This window comes from Rhipicephalus microplus, chromosome 7 (genome assembly GCF_043290135.1).
Source record: "Rhipicephalus microplus isolate Deutch F79 chromosome 7, USDA_Rmic, whole genome shotgun sequence".
NCBI classification, from domain to species: Eukaryota; Metazoa; Arthropoda; class Arachnida; order Ixodida; family Ixodidae; genus Rhipicephalus; species Rhipicephalus microplus.
Genome location: NC_134706.1, coordinates 125202109 through 125220760, shown reverse-complemented (window position 1 = coordinate 125220760; position 18652 = coordinate 125202109). Strand labels below are relative to the sequence as shown.

The window sequence follows — 18652 nt, the reverse complement described above, 5'->3', positions numbered from 1 at the left end:
GGAATCGTTGTGAGTTGCAGGTGAGTTGCAGTCGTCTAGTTCGACGCACGGAAAAAGCGCAATGAGGGTGTCCTTTCATATAACCTATGTGTTACACATCACCATGCCCACAAAATATCAAAAGTGGAAGATAGTGCAGTCAGATATAATCGCTAACAAGTAACATACAGGTATTGTTGAATTTTAGCTCATCTGTAGACTTTGCGTCTACGTAAAAGTGGTAATACCGTGTCAACTGCGAGAGGGTAGATAGGTGGGGCCATCTGGAGGCGCAGAAAAGAACCTGACAAACAGTAAACGTATTATATTTCTTCGCTGATGCTCATTTGCGAAAGCTATATTGCATTCACTCTCTGCGTATATTTGAATGCTTTGTGCGCCAAAACGCACAATATAGCTAACTGAGACAGACACACAAGCGAACGTGGCTGAAGTGTGCATCCTCGGGCACCTCAGCAGTGCTGCTTGGAATGGCGTCCAATTCGGAATCACTGTTCTGCAAAAGATCAATCGAAGCAAAAATAATTCGCGACATCACGAATCGCGGGGATTCCAAGCTAGTCGATGCTTTGTACGGCGAGAACCGCAATGCAGGTGACAAGGCATGACGGAATGTGTCCGCCTAGGAGACGAAATGTTTGCGGAGCAGCTGAGCCTGACGTCACTTTTTTCTGTGGAGAAGTGCTCAGCTGTGGCGTGATCTGAAGGTAACCATGAGGTAGTGCCACTGCTGGTGCTCCCAGCGCTAAAAATGACGGGATTGCTTGCGATTTTTGAATAGTGCTAGATCCCAGTAATATAAATCAATAAAAGTGATAGTTGTTCATCCCTCAGTTGCGTTTTAGGTCGCGAATCACTGCTACGGGGTTTATAGCTACTCGCTGACGCAAAAATCTTGGCATGAGTAAATTATGTGAGTGCTCCTTTGAAGAACACGATAAGTTCAAAGTTCGCAAGATCCAGTGCAAAGGAGTCTCTCATAATTCTATAAAGTTTATTGGACGGCAAACTACAACTATTATATAAGCGGAATTGAGACAATGCTTCCCTCATCGGTGAGTAGTGGGAGTTCCACCGTATGCTGATTTCAATATGATCCTGTGATCTAATCACTGCCACACGGGTGACTAATGCTTGCCGCAATCGAAGCTGAAGTGTGTAAGAAACTTCACGTTTTTAGATTCCTGTGATTAGTTTATGAGCCAGATGCGAGTAGTCAAATTAACGATGGAACTTCCTTGGGTGTCTGTAAAACGCATGAATTTGTAGCCATTCATGTAAAAAACCTGACTTCATTCGCCAATGGCAAGACTGTCGAATGGGGAGAATTCTGCTCGCAGCTATCATGGAGTTGTAAGAGCTAATGGCTTGTACAGTGAGTGTTACGTAATGTTTTCGGCAAAAGATAATCTAAGAGTCTTTCATCTTTGACAACTTAGCCTGCGGCTTGTTTGCTGTCATCATAGAACAGTATACAGGCGTAAACAGATGAAGCGCTGTCGGTACGATGGTGATGGTTCGTAACCCTCGGTACCCCGGGGCCTCCTTGTGTACCACATCCATGTTTACGGACATTTTAAAGCCTCGTAAGGCCTCCCTGTATTTTGCTAGGACTGTTTTTCTTTTGCTACAGAAACAACACTCTAGTTCTTTTATTAATTACACTATTACTGAATATAACAGCTTAGCGTGCTTTATTCGACAGGTTCGTCATAGATATGTTGATCTTGACATGTAAATTTCCCGGCACCTTCCGTCATCGCCTACTACAATTTTTTGTACAGTACAAAGCAATGTATAATGTGTAGGGAGGAACGCAGTTTAATTCGAATTCGGGCGCCATTGAGGGCAGCAGTTAGGCCAGCTCCTATTATCAGCGCTTGACGGAGTATTACTGGGAGGAGGGCACCTGCGTGAAAAACCAAGTATTTCAGAACTGGTTAACCTTATTCTCCGGTATAATTATTATTCTTTGGGCAAATATTATAAACGACAGTATTAATAAGCAGGTGAACATGAACTGCACACGATGAAATTAAAAAATATTCAAATAGTGAAGCATTATAAAACATTTTGCCTCGCTTCCGGGCTTGCATGCATACTTAGCCCCAATTTGTGCGGCCGCAATCGCTTCTTTCACATTTTGAGTTGCATTCCTCGACGTACGATTCGATTGTTAGTTTGCACCATTTAATCATTCTAGATATACCTGAAGCGCACAAACACTACAGAAATGCTGGTGAAACATGCCCGGCTTGCCGTCACCAAAGCATCTTTTTAATTTATTGACTCCATCATCCAGGGCGTAACATCACTTTTTACTGTTTTGCTGGCTACGGTGGCCATCAGACAATGAAGCCACTCATCTCGGTGCATCAGCGTACATGTTAACGAAGAAACCGTGGCCCTTCATCAGTTTCCTACGTAACACTGAAATATAAAAAACACTGTCTTTTCTCGATAATCTAAATAAAGAAGCGTCCAGAATTGATCGTTCCCAACTAACCTGCCACTTTGTAGCAGGCAGTCCTTTGCTTATACCGCCGGTATGCTTGGAGAACATCAGCTGTACACAAAGCTTAAAACATTGTGGGTAATGCAGTCACGGACATGGCTCATGCCGTATCTGCTGCTTTGCAACATCGCAGTTTACTCCAACAAAATTTAGTGTAGCTGTTCAGCAATAAGGCCCAAATTTTGTCACATGCAGATTTCGCAAGTGAACGCACATATTGAGAAACTTCTGAGGGGGCTACCAGCTGCACAAAGCTGAGCGCTATTCAGAAATGACAGTAGCATCAGGACTAGCTCGCATGTCAAAACAGCCGATTTTCAGGTACGTTAAACTGCATGTTCTGTAGTTGAGCGAGCACTTCCTGGCTGATGCATTTGCGTGCCCATGTTCGAAATGGCAGAAAGCAGGCGAGAGCACTAGGTCCTGCACCAGTTCATGCGGTCTCAGGCAGCACACATTGTCTCACCGATATTGTTCTTTCGAGAGCTATGCAACGCCTAATGTTACTCCATTCTTCGGGAACTAAGCCATTACAAGGTGAGCCATTAATGTTCAGCATCAAAGTTGGACCACCTTACTCCTTTTTAAGTTTTTACCGGCGATAATGGGCTAGCTTCGCTATCATTCCACCAATAGCGGCTGAGCAAAATGCCTTTGTCGTCAAATAATGAGCCAGCCTTGTCATTATTCAGCCTATGTGGGCTGAAGCATTTGATTACCCTCGCTAATACTGGGCCTCGTTTGCAGTTGCAGAGGGGTCGCTACCAGAGCCGCTGGCTCTCTACGCTTGACATTCAGCCCTATTTGCCGTGCTTTGAATACTGTAGAACTCAGTTCTCATTTTTCACAGGAAAAATGTGGTTCTTTGTGCCTTTCGTCTGGGCTCAGCCAGTAAATTAATATCCGATGGAAACAAGCCTTACTGAAATTATATTTATTTATCCATGTGCCAATCATATGTCCTGCGTCATCTATACGCATTTCATGACCGGTACATCACGCGTGCGCGCTTCTGCGTAGCTTTGCCTCTGTGCTTTTTTTTTTCTTAAATACAGCAAGCACTTGTAATGAAATTGAGTATAGGGTGCTTGAATGTCTGTCAACTAAACTCCATGAAGCTGCTAGATGGATTAGTGAGCTAGAATAAAAAAATAGGTATCGTGCTAACGTGGCACCAACAATTCAGGGAGCGAGGTATCAGTAACTGAACACTTTACATTCTCTTTTTAGTGTGTCGAATGACATTAGTTAACAATACTCGCTTGTAACTTATCTTTTCTGCCCATGAAGGTAGCTTTCAGAAGGATCACTGATTCATAATAAATGGCCCCTTTTTTCACCAGTTCAACGTTATGGACAAGATTCAAATTTTACAACACAAACCAAGAACTTCATGGGCCATATCCAACTACGTCGCTTGCGTAAAGAATTTTGCGACTGGTCGGCCGAATTCACAGATATATCCAGCATCAGGATCCATCAAAACATTTCTGCATGAATGCTCTAAGCGGAGGAAGATTTACCTGAATACTAATTATGTGCATAAACTTAACGTGACGTCATATTTCGAACGCTTTATACTTTACATTCCTTCAGCGCTGAGTTTGTGGCGTGAGTTCTTATAAGCTACATTGATAGTTTCCTACCTGCGTGCGTAGACATTACGCTTCACCACAGCCCACGCGTGTGCTGCGGTTATGCGCGACAAGTGTATTTGCTCCTCTAATGTCGCATAATATTAGCTTGTGAAAGACACAAAACCTTATTAAGACCTGTTGATGATCTAGTTTGTTTAGTACAGATAGAGACAAAATGAAGAAACTTTTTTGATTCGTTTGAATACATCCGAATGAAACGGGCCCCCGAAAATTGATGAACTAACAATACGTGCTTGCCATGTGTTAGTAAGTTCATATATACGGATAATTGCCTCCTTTTGCTGACATACTTATATTTCTTATGTAATCATATTGTTGAATGATTGCTTCTCATGTGCTTTTACGAACGAGCTCATTTATTATTGAGCCCCGCCACCATGGTCTAGTGGCTAAGGTACTCGGCTGCTGACCCGCAGGTCGCGCGATCGAATCCCGGCTGCGGCGGCTGCATTTTCGATGGAGGCGGAAATTTTGTAGGCCCGTCTGCTCAGATTTGGGTAAAGAACCCCAGCTGGTCGAAATTTCCGGAGCCCTCCATTACGGCGTCTCTCATAATCATATGGTGTTTTTGGGACGTTAAACCCCACATATCAATCAATCAATCATTTATTATTGTCAACGTCGCTCTTGAAAATGCGGTAAAAAGTTTTAATTCGACTTCGTATAAAAACGTTCTCATGCGGCGACGCGTATCGACAAGGGATCTTTCAAGGTTAACGTTGTTCTGGTAAATGTTGTTGCGGCAATAAGTTTTTACTCTGGCCAGCTAAATTCTTAAAGAAGTTTCGCTGTGCGGACATGTGTGGCGAAAAGTTGAAATCATGTGCAAGACAAATGTGCTGAAAGATTCTGGCAATGCTTTAGGCAGGGATCACCGTAGCGACCAACCTGCAGGCCAGTACTTTCATATTGGGCTCACACCTCATTCGAGGCAGTGTTCACTGCTTTCATGTCCCATCAGGTTCTTGTTCTCTTATCGCGTGTTTGCTATGAAGCATCATTTTTAACACAAAACTATTCAATGCAGAGGTCCACCACGGCTCTACCGACGTATTGCCGTCATAGATATGACGTTACAAAATGTGCACCAACAGATGGGGAAGAATAAACGACTGAAAAAGTTTTGTCACTGGGAGTCAAACCTTCCAATTCACAGCGCACGCCACGAAACAACTCTTCCACACATCCTACTTTATACATAGTAAATATGGTGGTTTATTAAATGTGAAGCATTTCTTCGCGTTCTGTAGGCACTTTGAGTGTCTATCTGCATATCTGCTCATATATGTAGGAACTTACATCGCGGTGCTCTCATGATTGCTTCCTTAGCTTGGAGTAAACCAACTTAGTATGGAAGAGACAAATAGTTTGATGATTACAACTCACTGGTCATAGTTTGGATGATGTCACGATCCCGTAGCGTTCATTGTCAAACACTTTCCAAAAAAAACATCGGTACATACCTGAGGGGGCGTGCGTGCCACTGGTATGCGGGTATGTGCCACAGGGGATAAACAGATAAAATCTACCTAAGAACGGCGAGAACAAGCAGGGGTAGCTTAAATGCTTTATCATCAAGAAAATGCGGATATCGCCAGCGTTGACCTGACGAATTCAATGAATAAATCTCATTGTTCTCGCAAGAATCGAACTCTGGCACTCTGCATGCCAATCAAGCATTCCACCACCGAACCATGCCAGGTCCCGGAATATGGAGATCCTATAGTGTTCGTGAAATGCCAATTGTGGTTGCAGTACTCGCTTTGCAATATTATAAATATTACATATGTGCTCCTATGATAGAGCTGTCTCGTTGGGTTAACACAAATTTTAACCAGGTGTCTCGTGCCAATGTGCAGGGCTACAAGTTTTGCGAGCAGTAGCGCACTATATCAGCTTACTGATATTGATGTTGCCAATATCCTTCTTTCTGTGGGCATGGTACGCACTTGTGGACCAATGATGATGTAAAACATGTGTGGCTGTTTAACATATGTCAGTACGTGCATTCAGTGCAACTTCGTCAGGTTCTGCATAATCCAAATATTGAAACCCAGTCAGCTTGCACGCGCCTGGTTCGTATAAAGTGATTTGCAACGTACGTGGGATATGCCGAATTTTTATATACATCATGTACTGTCGCTGTTATCGAGTTCACCGAGTTCAGCGTGTCGTCGTTAGGGTCTGCGAAACGCCGTGAGGAGCGTGTGGTGTTCTTTTAAATTCGTGTCTCCAAGCGTAGCGGGGCGCCCACCTATCACGTAATCTGGATGAGGTGTCACCCCTGTGCTGGCGTTCAAGTTCCAGAAAGCACCAGGGTCACTTTTGTTGCTGTTTTAGCGACGTTTTTCATCGGAAATTACTGCTTTGGCGCAAAGTAACTGTGGCAGTATACGCTCACCCGTGTTCTTAGATTGAGGTGCAAGTAAAGAACCTCAGGTAGTAGGAATCTCCAGAGCGCCCCACTACGCCGTCCCTCATAAACATATTTGTGTTTTGGGTAGTTAGGTCTCACATAAAAAGTCACAGCTTTGCCGGAAAGACGAAAGAATGAGTTGAAGGAATGAGCGTGAAAGGCGAAGGAATGGTCACGCACAGAATGGCAAGCAGATCGAAACGTGCCCCACGTTTCTCTCGCGTAAATGACGCACAAAACGTACTCACTGGTACAGATGAACGCGAATAAGCGTCTCAGTTGTTAATTGGCTGTGTCTGAAAAGCGCGCTCTTTTCGCAAACAGAGGCTGTGCAACGATTGCAGGGAGCATTATGCACCCCGTAACTACAACAGAATTATTCCAGTGCAAGCCCAACGCCAGCTAAGACGTATGATCCTCCCCACCGGGAGATAAGGGTGTGAGAGAGATCATCCGCTCACCTCCTCTCCGCAAGCCAAAGTACGCGCGAGAGATGAGAGCCGCCGCACGCTCATTGCGCCATCTTTCTGACAATGCTGAAAACACGATAGTCCCCCCCCCCCCCCCGAGAGGCCCACCCATACCGTTAAAGTGGTAGATATAAATAGCTTGCCGTTTCTACGTTAAAGGAGTCATAGAGTTTCCTAAAACTAGCTAGAGGGGACTATGGTGCTGCGATCGTTCAGCGACAATGGGAATGATGGGTAGTACACTGATTTGCCTAGTCTCCGTACTTGCGGGCAGCAAATAGCACTTGTGGCTTTGTTTATTGTGGTGTTTCGGTTTCGTTTTGAAGGAAAGAACAAACCTTTTTGAACATCATGTCCCGATTGAAAAGGTTGGCCCAGAGAATAAACTGCTGAAGCAGAACCGCTGAACATATCCTGATTTTTGTTTCGTGAGAAAACAGCTCCAAGCCATACGAATACACGGGGCCAGAAGCAGGCCAGAAGTAAGAAGATTCACAAATCTGTGTGCTACCCATCGATCTCATGCTCGCTGAAGCGCCGTGCGTTGCAGCTCCCATCAATACTAGAGCCACAGTTTCCTCTAGCGTATATTAGGAACTCTATGGAAGGAGGTAACCCTCGGTGGCAGCAGTTTTGCGGTGAAGAGACAGCATTACTACCATCTCCAATCCGAGAATAGATGTACATGGCCGTAATTTCCAGTCACTTGCCCCAATTCCATCACACGACAGGAAGAAGCGGTCTGGTGGTCGCTTTATTATTATTATAGTGCCCCTATTTAGGCGTGAGTCCCTACCATCGAAACACAAACATGGTCTAAACGTTCGCAGCAGTTGTAATGAATCAATTGCGAACAAAGACTGCATTGTTCATTCACATCAATTCAGTTTCCAGTGCCAAAGTTGAGGCCATCACTTTGGTCATGCATACGTGTTGCAAAGTACAGGGGAGAATCGGCACTTGTTCTCATGTATTCATAGCACGATTGCTGTCAATACCTTCGCGCGGTCTTAGCAGACGGCCTGTCACACATGCTACTGACAGGTCACACACACATTGCGTTTTAACCTGGTTCGCAGCGAACATACGACAAAACCGATTGGGCGGAGCAGTTTGCTCACGGCATCACATGCCGAATCGCGGACATCTCAAAGGAAGAGTGGTCAGTACCCTGTTTGTCAACAAAAGAGCTCTAATTGTTTAGAGTCTAGGCAGACGAACTATTGCTTCCTTCACCCTAACCTAAGCAAGAGACAAACTAGGAACTGGTGTTGCCTTTAAACGAATTTTCCCGAATTCAAGCAGAATCTACGCTCACCCATGAAGAAACAAATCTTCATCATTCGAAGCAGCACTGCCACCTTCAGCTATAACCATAAGCAGACTAGATATGAACACTTCCTTCCTGTTTTTTTTTGTTTTCAATCCCGCTCTCAGGCTTCGTTCAACTTTTGCACAAGTGACTCTTTCTCGTTATTATTTACGCGCTTCATTTTTCTACAAAGTGGTGTGCTCTTTGTTTACAGCTATTTTTCTTTTTCAAGTTAGCCTCAGAGACAGGGTGGTGATTTGCATTGTTTCCCCCTTTTGTTCAGGCATTCTTGCTCACTCTAAGTTCTGAGTCACTTATTAACGAATGGTCCCCTGATGGAGGCCTCACGACACCTCTATGAGAGAATGTCGTGCCATCAAACTTCCAACATGTTCAAAGTCAAGTCGCATCAGCCACAGCCTTGTAACACCCCACCATTCTACTATCACGAGGAATGATTTACCCAAGGCGCACCGTGATCACAGCGGTAAGCGGTTGCTCTTGAAAGCGTATAATTTTGGGCCATCGGTTAGGATCACCCAAACAACTTGCTTTTTCTGACGCCACCAGACACCATTTCCCACAAAGTATATTTTGGTCTGTGCTCACCATTTATACCACACACTACTGCAATGCCGACCATGGGGCCTTTTCTCTTGAAGGAAGTGACGAATAGTAGCGGCTTTGAAGAAGCCCTCTAGTCAAAATACTGGCTCCAGAGGCACTTTTTTGTTCATATATTTCTCATCAAATGAAACGTCAACCTCACGCTTTGCGTCTGCCATATTTAAATGGTGATTCAGTGTTACAAAGTGACCTAAATTTACGGAAATATTTATAATAATATTATACTTAGACACGAATTTGGAGAACAATTGGCAAACACTCCCAAATTATGACAGGTTGATTGCACTATCCCTCAAGAAGAAGGTATATAACAGCTGTATCTTGCCGGCACTTAGCTACGGAGTAGACACGTGGAGACTTACAAATAGGGTTCAGCTTAAATTGAGGACGACGCAGCGAGCAATGGAAAGAAAAATGATAGGTGTAACCTTAAGAGACAAGAAGGGAGCAGAGTGGATTAGGGAACAAACGGGGGTTAAGGATGTCATAGCTGAAATCAAGAAGAAATGGACATGGGCCGGGCATGTAGCGCGTAGACAGGATGACCGCAGGTCATTAAGGGTAACCAACTGGATTCCCAGAGAAGGCAAGCGGGTTAGGGGGAGACAGAAGGTTAGGTGGGCAGATGAGATTAAGAAGTTTGCGGGTATAAATTGGCAGCACCAAGCAAAGGACCGGGTAAACTGGCGGAACACGGGAGAGGCCTTTGTCCTGCAGTGGACGTAGTCAGGCTGATGATGATGATGGTGATGATGATGGTGACGATGATGATGATGATGATATACTTGACTGCATTCTAGGTGGACTACAATCATTTCCGGACAAGTTATCGCTGCTCTCTCAGAATATGTGCGCTTTAGAAAGATCACCACTTCCTAAAATTTATTCGATCTACACTCTTATGGAGCTTAGAAGTGTGGCAGCTTGGGCTAGTTGGTATGGCATGACGATAGTTATAGCGCGACAACAAAACGACGACACAGAGACAAGAAGGACACGAAAGACACGAGCGCTAACTTCCAACTGAGTTTATTGCGCAGAGCACGAAAATATATAGAGGAGACAGTGACCATGGCACAAGAGCAGAACATGAGTAAGAAAACCAAAAACAAACAACACAAATACAAAGGCACTGAAAAACAGCAAAGAAAACCTAGAAGAAACCGAACCAGAAAGGTAAAGCTACCTGCCCGCACCGAATCCTTCGAGGAACCTGCGTTCCTTCTCGGACTAAGCCACGGAGGGCTTGCTAATCCAAGGCACTTGTTCGCATTACCTGCCTGCACCGAATCCTTCGAAGAGCGCAGGTTTCTCGAAGGATTCGGTGCGGGCAGGTAACGCGAACAGGTGCCTTGGATTAGCAAGCCCTCCGTGGCTTAGTCCGAGAAGGAACGCAGGTTCCTTGAAGGATTCGGTGCGGGCAGGTAGCTTTACCTTTCTGGTTCGGTTTCTTCTAGGTTTTTCTTTGCTGTTTTTCAGTGCCTTTGTATTTGTGCTATTTGTTTTGGTTTTCTTACTCATGTTCTGCTCTTGTGCTATGGTCACTGTCTCCTCTATATATTTTCGTGCTCTGCGCAATAAACTCAGTTGGAAGTTAGCGCTCGTGTCTTTCGTGTCCTTCTTGTCTCTGTGTCGTCGTTTTGTTCTCGCGCTATAACTTTCGTCTTATGAAGCGTTTCAACTTGACAAACATCTTTTTTACGACCTAGTTCCAGCATTACTTTGAACAATAGTTAGTTCAAACTGAAATCTCCATATGCTTTTCTAGCAAAAAGAAGAAGAAAGACAAAATATAGCGGATTGGGCTATATCGTGTCTCTCTTTTTTGTTTCTGCATCCACAGCAAGACTGCATTTCACGTGGTTGTAGGTCACTTTTCTATTATTTTAAGAGAACTACATTTCTCTCGAGGCATCGAGTTTTTTGGCGAAGACATATTTATTACCTGCTTAACCAAGTGCATCCAATATTCGCCCCACCGTGCTGGCCGAGTGGCTAAGATACTCGGCTGCTGGCCCGCAAGTCACGGGATCGAATCCCGGCGTTGCCAGTTGCATTTTCCATGGAGGCGAAAAAGCTCTAGGCCCGTGTGCTAAACTTTGATGCACGTTAAAGAGCCCCAGGTGGTCTAAATCTCCGGAGCCCTCCACTACGGCATCTCTGATAACAGTAATAACAACAAGGTTGCCTCATGATCTGTGTGAAAGAAAGTATTGTCGAGGATAGTGATAAATTGGTGTTTGGAAGTTATGTTGGCATTTTAGTGGGAAGCTTCCTAAGCTACTTTGGTTTTACGTGTGCTCTACAGTTGTGTTATGTAGGTAGAGTCTGTAGGTGCAAAAATCGGGTATCTGTATCAGGTCAAGAGTAATACCTGTGCTAAGAAATATTTTTTGGAAAAGTGTACTGAACTCTCGAGCAATATTTTGACGTTACTGTGAGGCATGTTTTTGCTGTTTGTACTTAGCGTCATCTTTATGGAGTCTATGATTCAGGTCCTAAGATTGTTCAAGCAAAAAGGCAAAGGTCTGTGCTTTACTGCTGAAGTTGGAAGAGCGAATATCTGGCAAATTTTAAATCTTTCTTTACAATTCTGGAGGGACCATGTTTCCTGGTCTCATTCCCCCACTCTTAAAACCACTTCAAAGCTATCGCTCTGCCCATTCAGAAATTGTAAATAATGGATTAGCAACGCCTTGTCTTAATTCGGCTTTAAAGAAGCCCTATCTTCACGCTATAGAAGAGAGTTTTCTACGGCAATTTATCTGATTGGAAGCTGCTGGTCTCCCGCGCCTGTCCCTTGCCTTCAATTCACAGCGACTGTTCCATCGCATGGAAAGGAATCTGCATGTTACACTGCAAATGTCATCGAAAACCGTAGTCTTGCATTTGGAAAGAGTGTGTAGAGAGGAAGAAGATTATGTGCCGCAGTGGGTCACGCCTTTAGCGAGAGGAGCCAAGCGCGAATGTTTGCCCCGAGTGCTGTGATTCCTGGGTCCGTTGCTGCCGCCCACTTTCCGCATCAACAGACCCGCTGTGCAAGTACTACTTGCGCCAATAAACCCAGTTTCAGAGTGGTGGAAGTGTGGGGTAACTCAACCTGGAACTCCGCAACAGGAAACTACCTGCCATCCCAGAAATGGCTGAAGAAAACACCCAGAAAGGTACGACCCAGCCTCCGATGGTCATCGTGCCCACTGCGCTACGCGTGCGCGATCCGCCTTTTTCCGACGGTGCCGATGAGCAAGACGTAGAAGATTGGCTGTCGACATTTGAAAAGGTAGGCGCAAGCAACAAGGGGAACGGCACATCGAAGCTGCAATATGTACACTTCTACCTGAAAGAGGTAGCGAGTCTCTGGTTTAACAACCACCACTCGGAATTCACCACTTGGGGAGCTTTTAAGCTACGCATTACCGATGTATTCGGTCGCCCCGAGGTACGCAAGCTCCATGCCGAACAGCGTTTACGGGGACGCGCACAGCTTCAGGGGGAAGGCCTCACAAGCTACATCGAGGAAGTGCGCGACTTTCGCAAGCGCCTTGACCCTTCAATGATCGAAGCAGACAAGATCAAACACATCTTGAAGGGGATAGACGACGCCACCTTCGAGATGCTGCTGGCTAAGGGCCCCCGTAGCGTCTCCGAACTCGCCACTCTTTGCCAGAGCTTCGAGGAATTGCGCAAACAACGGGTCATGACACGGCGGCCAGCGGCTACCGACGAAACTCTCGCGGCATTAACCCTAGGTGGAGACCACAACACAATCATGTCGGAAATCACACGATATGTGCGCGAGGAGGTGGCCCGATAACTTTCATGTCTGTCGTATCAACCGGCAACTGAACCCTCTTCTGAGCGTCTCGCGCCCGCCATCAGACAGGTAATACAGGTGCAGGTCTCTGAGGCACTGCCGTCTGTCTCTCAGACAACACCTGTCACCGCGCCACTGACTTACGCTGCTGTTGCTGCTACTCCACCATGACCTCATCTTCGGCCGACTCCCCAGCCTCTACGATTACGAATGACGACATTTCCAGCAACACAACAGCGCTGTAACGGAAACCCTTGGCGCACAGTTTACAATCGTCCGATCTGTTACGCATGTGGATATCCAGGTCACGTGGCGCGCTTCTGTCGCCTGTGCTTCGCAACGGGCCCGGCTGCAGCTCCGAGGTACTCTGACGACTCTTTCCCGGCCCCGCACAACGTCAACAAGAAGTGCCCCGTCAATGCGGCCGACAATCAGTGCAACGCGACCCGTCCCCATCTGAACTAGACCACCACCCTGCTGCCGACTACCGACCATTCCCCCGTCGCTCATCCTCACCGCGCCGCTATCGTTCTCCGTCCCTGCTGCGTCGCCGACTGAACCCCGTAGCGAAGGAAAACTGACTGCCGCAGCTCCAGAGGCACGAGCTGCGAAACTGTCGCATTGTAGAAATCTTCGCCCGTCCCCCACAAACGTTCTGGAACTGTTTGTTGAAGGTCTAAGAACTCTTGGTCTTGTTGACACGGGTGCCGCCGTATTTGTGATGAGTCAAAAACTCTGCCGATCGATACGAAAAGTAATGACGCCGCCTTCCGACGTATTGCTGAATACCACGAGCGCGCAACCTATTCGACCAGTCGGTGCATGTATGGCGAGTGTAATCATTCAGGACGTCCTGTACCACATCGAGTTTCTCGTGTTGGCCACTTGTTCCCACGAAGTGACACTAGGATGGGATTTTTTGTCGCGCCACCATGCCGTAATTGACTGCGCTCGCGCGCAGGTGGAATTTTTCGTGTTTTTTGATGTGCCATCTATCGACAATGAGCTCACTCACCTGGGCAAGCTTCTTGCTGCTTCCGACATAGATGTTCCCCCTCTCAGTGCCATCATTGTCTCTGTCAATCGCACTGAATTGTTGGGCTCTATCGTTGTGTTCTCCCCATCTGACGTTTTTAGTCGCCGCCACGGTACATCTTTGCCATACGCCGTTCTGCCACCTCACCAAGATACTTCCGGATTTGTCGTTTGCAATCCTAGCTCATGCCCTCTCACTATAAGAGGCCACGACACACTGGGCTATGTTCTTCCTTTTGATGACAACGTTATTGTGCCTATTGAGTCCCACGACTCTGGCGAGGAACTTCAACTGAACGCTGTTACTCCTCCTTTTACGCGGGATGACTACTCTCCGGATATCTTCGATCGTTCCATCGACAGCAAGCTTCCTCTGGATCAACTGAACCAGCTAATAACCCTTCTGCATGAATTCCGTGTTTCATTTGACCTTCCTCAGAAGGCACTGAGTCAAACTAACACTGTCGCTCACACAATCTACACTGGAACGCACCCTCCTTTGCGGCAACGCCGCTACCGCGTATCACCCACGGAACGAAGTGTAATTGCAGAGCACGTGAATGATAGGCTTCAGCGCGGTGTCATCAAGCCATCTTCTAGCCCCTAGTCTTCACCTGTTGTTCTAGTAAAGAAAAAAAGACGGTTCGATTAGATTTTGTGTCGACTACCGGCCACTGAACAAAATTACGCGGAAAGATGTGTACCCTCTTCCCCGCATCGACGACATTATCGATTGCCTACAAGGTGCCGAATTCTTTTCTTCGCTGGACTTACGCTCAGGTTACTGGCAGGTTCCGATGGCATAGTGTGACCGTCCCAAAACCGCGTTCGTTATGCCAGATGGCCTATACGCATTCACAGTTATGACATTCGGTCTGTGCAATGCACATGCAACGTTTGAACGAATAATGGACAGCATTTTACGCGGCCTTAAATAGCAGATATGCTTATGTTACCTTGACGATGTTGTCGTAGTTTCTCCTGATTTCCCTACCCACGTTGACCGTCTGCGCACAATTTTTCAGTGCCTTACTAAGGCAAACCTCCAGCTAAACCTAAAGAAGTGCCACTTCGGGGCTCGCCAACTCACTATACTTGGTCACGTTGTGTAAAAGGATGGCAATTCCCCGACCCGGACGAACTTCGAGCCATAGCCAACTTTCCGAAGCCGACTTCACTCAAAGAACTTAGGAGCTTCATCGGCTTGTGCTCGTATTTTCGTCGTTTCGTCCACAACTTTGCATCTATAATAGCCCCACTTACGCAACTACTGAATGGTCCAGCTAATCTTTCTAACTGGACCTCGGAACGTGATGAAACTTTCCTTACACTGCGCCGCCTGCTTACGTCGCCACCCATTCTAGCCATTACGACCCAATTGCCCCCAGTTAAGTGCACACAGATGCCAGTGGCGTTGGTCTGGGAGCAGTACTCGCGGAATGTAATTCCAGTAGTCCAGAGTACGTCGTCGCATATGCAAGCCGCGCACTCACGAAAGCGCAATGAACTACTCCGTAACTGAAAAAGAATGCCTCGCAATCGTTTGGGCGTTAAGCAAATTTTGTCTTTATTTGTACGTACAGAGTTTCGGCGTTGTGACAGACCACCACCCACTTTGTTGGTTGGCGTCGCTAAAGAATCCTTCAGGTCGCCTTGGACGTTGGGCTCTTCGCCTACTTGAATTCGATATTCGTGTCGTCTACCGCTCAGGACAAAAACACTCTGATGCGGACGCCCTCTCACGATCACCAGTGAGGTTCAACGCAGACCTGCATTCGGACGCCCACTTTCCCATCTTTCCCATTTCTGTCTCAAGCATGTCGTCTGAACAGCGGAAAGACCCATAGATAAAATATCTCGTTAACATTCTTTCCGACTCCTCAACGTCTGCGTACCCACGCGCTCTTCGCCGCCAAGCCACACATTTTGAGATACGGGTTTCGCAACTATACCACAGAAACTACCACGCGGATGGTCGTAAATGGCTCTTGATACCAAGCCACAAGCGATCTGATGTCTGTGCGTATTTTCACACCGACCCACAACATGCTGACGCTGGTGTGTTAAAAACATATCACCAGATCCGCCAGCGTTACTACTTGCGTGGTTTGTACACCTTTGTAAAAAAATGCATTCGGTCCTGTTCATTATGCCAACGACAAAAGACAGCGGCCCATACACCGGGATTATTACAGTCTCTACCGTGCCCGGCGCGCCCTTTCGACCACGTTGGAATCGATCTATATGGTCCCCTTCCATACACTGCCACTGGAAATCGATGGATCATTGTCGCTGTGGACCATCTGACGAGGTATGCTGAAACAGCTCCACTATCTACGGCTGGTGCGCGTGACGTAGCTAATTTCGTCTTGCGACGCTTCGTACTGCGTCATGGGGCACCACGTGAACTACTCAGTGATCGAGGGCGTGTCTTTTTATCCGAAATTGTACAACAACTCCTTCGGGCATGCCGCACGGTGCACCGCACCTCTACAGCCTACCACCCGCAGACCAATGGTCTAACTGAGCGCTTCAATCGAACGCTAGGGGACATGCTCACCCTGTATGTCAATTCCGACCAATCGAACTGGGATGTTATTCTTCCATTTGTGACTTATGCGTACAACACCGCGACGCAGTCAACCACATGCTTCTCGCCTTTCTTTCTCTTATATGGGCGTGAGCCATGCTCTACCCTTGACACCATTTTGCTGTATCGTCCCGACGTCTGAGAGTTCAACCCGCTCTCTAATATTGTGCACCACGCTGAAGAGTGTCGTCAGTTGGCCCGATCATTCACCTCGGACAAGCAAGCACTCGAAAAAGACCGCCACGACCGCGACCAGCAAGTCGAGACTTTTGCCATGGGCTCGCTCGTCTGGTTCCGACTGCCCTTCAACTCCCCAGGTCTGTCTTCTAAGTTTGGCCCCAAGTTTCACGGTCCTTATCGCGTGGTCGAACGTCGATCTTATGTCACATACGTGATCGAGCCGGTCCCGCCATCTATAGACAGGCGACGCCTTGGTCGTGAAACTGTCCACGTGAGTCGTCTCAAGCCATACCACAACCCACTCCTACTCTCGTTACCTTGACTTCTCAGGATGGCTCATCTTCGTCGCCGGGCTATTGTAGAGAGGAAGAAGATTATGTGCCGCAGTGGGTCACGCCTTTAGCGAGAGGAGCCAAGCGCGAGCGTTTGCCCCGAGTGCCGTGATTCCTGGGTCCATTGCTGCCGCCCGCTTTCCGCGTTAATAGACCTGCTGCGCAAGTACTAATTGCGCCAATAAGCCCCGTTTACAGTGAAAAAAACGTTTATTTATGTTCTGCGCAAGAAAATCGTTTAATGCTTTTCTGGAGGCGCTGCGTTAAGGCTGGTGCACACCGGCGACTAGCTGCGGTCGCGCGACCATTTGCGACTGGTCGCAAACAGTCACGAACGTTCGCAAACGGTCGCAAAGCGACTGCTTTAACTAGTCGCTTCCTGACCGATTTTTCAGTTGCGCGACTGCAGTCGCAAAGCGGCTGGAACCAATCAGCGATGCTCAATTTTTGTTCTTTCGTTTTTTCATTGCGCTGGCTTCCTGCCGCTAGGTACAACCTAGTGCGTTTCTCTGGGTCTGTGGCACCATGGCCACCAGGGAATACTTGGCTTGGAGATGGCGGGGCGAAGCAGCTCAAGCAAAGCGCCGAATTTACGTGGCGGTATTCGTAAGAAGGTAAACACCGTCAAAGTAAAGAGAAAATTAACTGTGCACTATATTTTCCCCGAATTCAGAACCGTTTTATTGTCTTGAACTTGATCTGTCACCGCCTTTAATGCAGCGCGTTTGTGCTTCATGCCTTGGCAACGTCTGAAGACACCGCGTTCGAAACGCTTGTGCGAGACGCGTTAGACTGTGGCAAGTCAGTTTAAATTCAAGGACCGTTTCAGAATACGTACGACTCTTGAAAATACTCTTCGTCGTCTCAGCGCAGCTCGGGAGGCAGGCAGCTTGCATGGCCGGCCAACTCCCCGATGATCGAAAGGACGGTCACACCCACTACTGTTTTTTTTGTGCATCCGTGATACCAGCGCTGACACCATGGCACAGCGCATCAGCACCATGACAGTGTCTTGTTCTTCGCTTGAATAGAATTTGACGCTGTTGCGACGAAAACAATAAATGCGGTGCGCCCGGTTTGCTCCGCTCAGTCAGCTGGTGGTGATCCACTGATCGGCGCCGGTCCCTAGAGTTCTCGCTGATAACGAGACCCCGACGTGACTCTTAGCTTTTGCGACTTCCGGTCGCTCGCATGCAGCCCCTGCCGATGTGAACATCAGTCGCTTTTTGATCGCCAGTCGCAAATGAACGCGCGACCGCTGCAAGCAACCGGTGTGCACCAGCCTTTAGAGTGCCTCGAGCGTGCAGTGGAGGCGAACAAGCGCATCAAGTCACGTCGCACGTGATACATGAGCGCCATCTGGCAGTTATCTTGGAAAACGAAGCGTGCGCGCAGCGTGCGCACCCGTCTCAGAGGTGATAAGACGCAAGGTGACGGGTAGGTACTACCACCGTGTCCTCTTAGTAAAGCATTGGAAACACTTGCCTTTCGTGCAAGCGTTGCATGTTCATCGCAGAGTGATAAATGCAAGGTCCTTAGAATTGCTTACGTATGCCTTGTCTAGTAAAAGATATACATACAAAATATTTACGTGCTGCTATGGTGCCTCAGGTATGCGCAATTATTGCATTTTATTTGACAATCACACAAGTATTAATGAAAAACCTTGAGCAATATTGGTGGGCTCTGCGCATGGGGTCGGC

The 18652-nt window shown here is 47.1% G+C and overlaps 1 long non-coding RNA gene across 3 annotated transcripts in view; it reads right to left on the bottom strand.

Moving 5' to 3' along the window:
- Positions 1 to 1677: 1677 nt before the first annotated feature.
- LOC142767070 (uncharacterized) overlaps positions 1678 to 18652 on the bottom strand; it is a 57240-nt gene continuing 40265 nt past the window's right edge. For all 3 annotated transcript variants that reach the window (XR_012884737.1, XR_012884738.1, XR_012884739.1), the window contains exon 4: positions 1678 to 1909. This is a non-coding gene — a long non-coding RNA (uncharacterized LOC142767070). The remainder of the gene's footprint in view (positions 1910 to 18652) is intronic.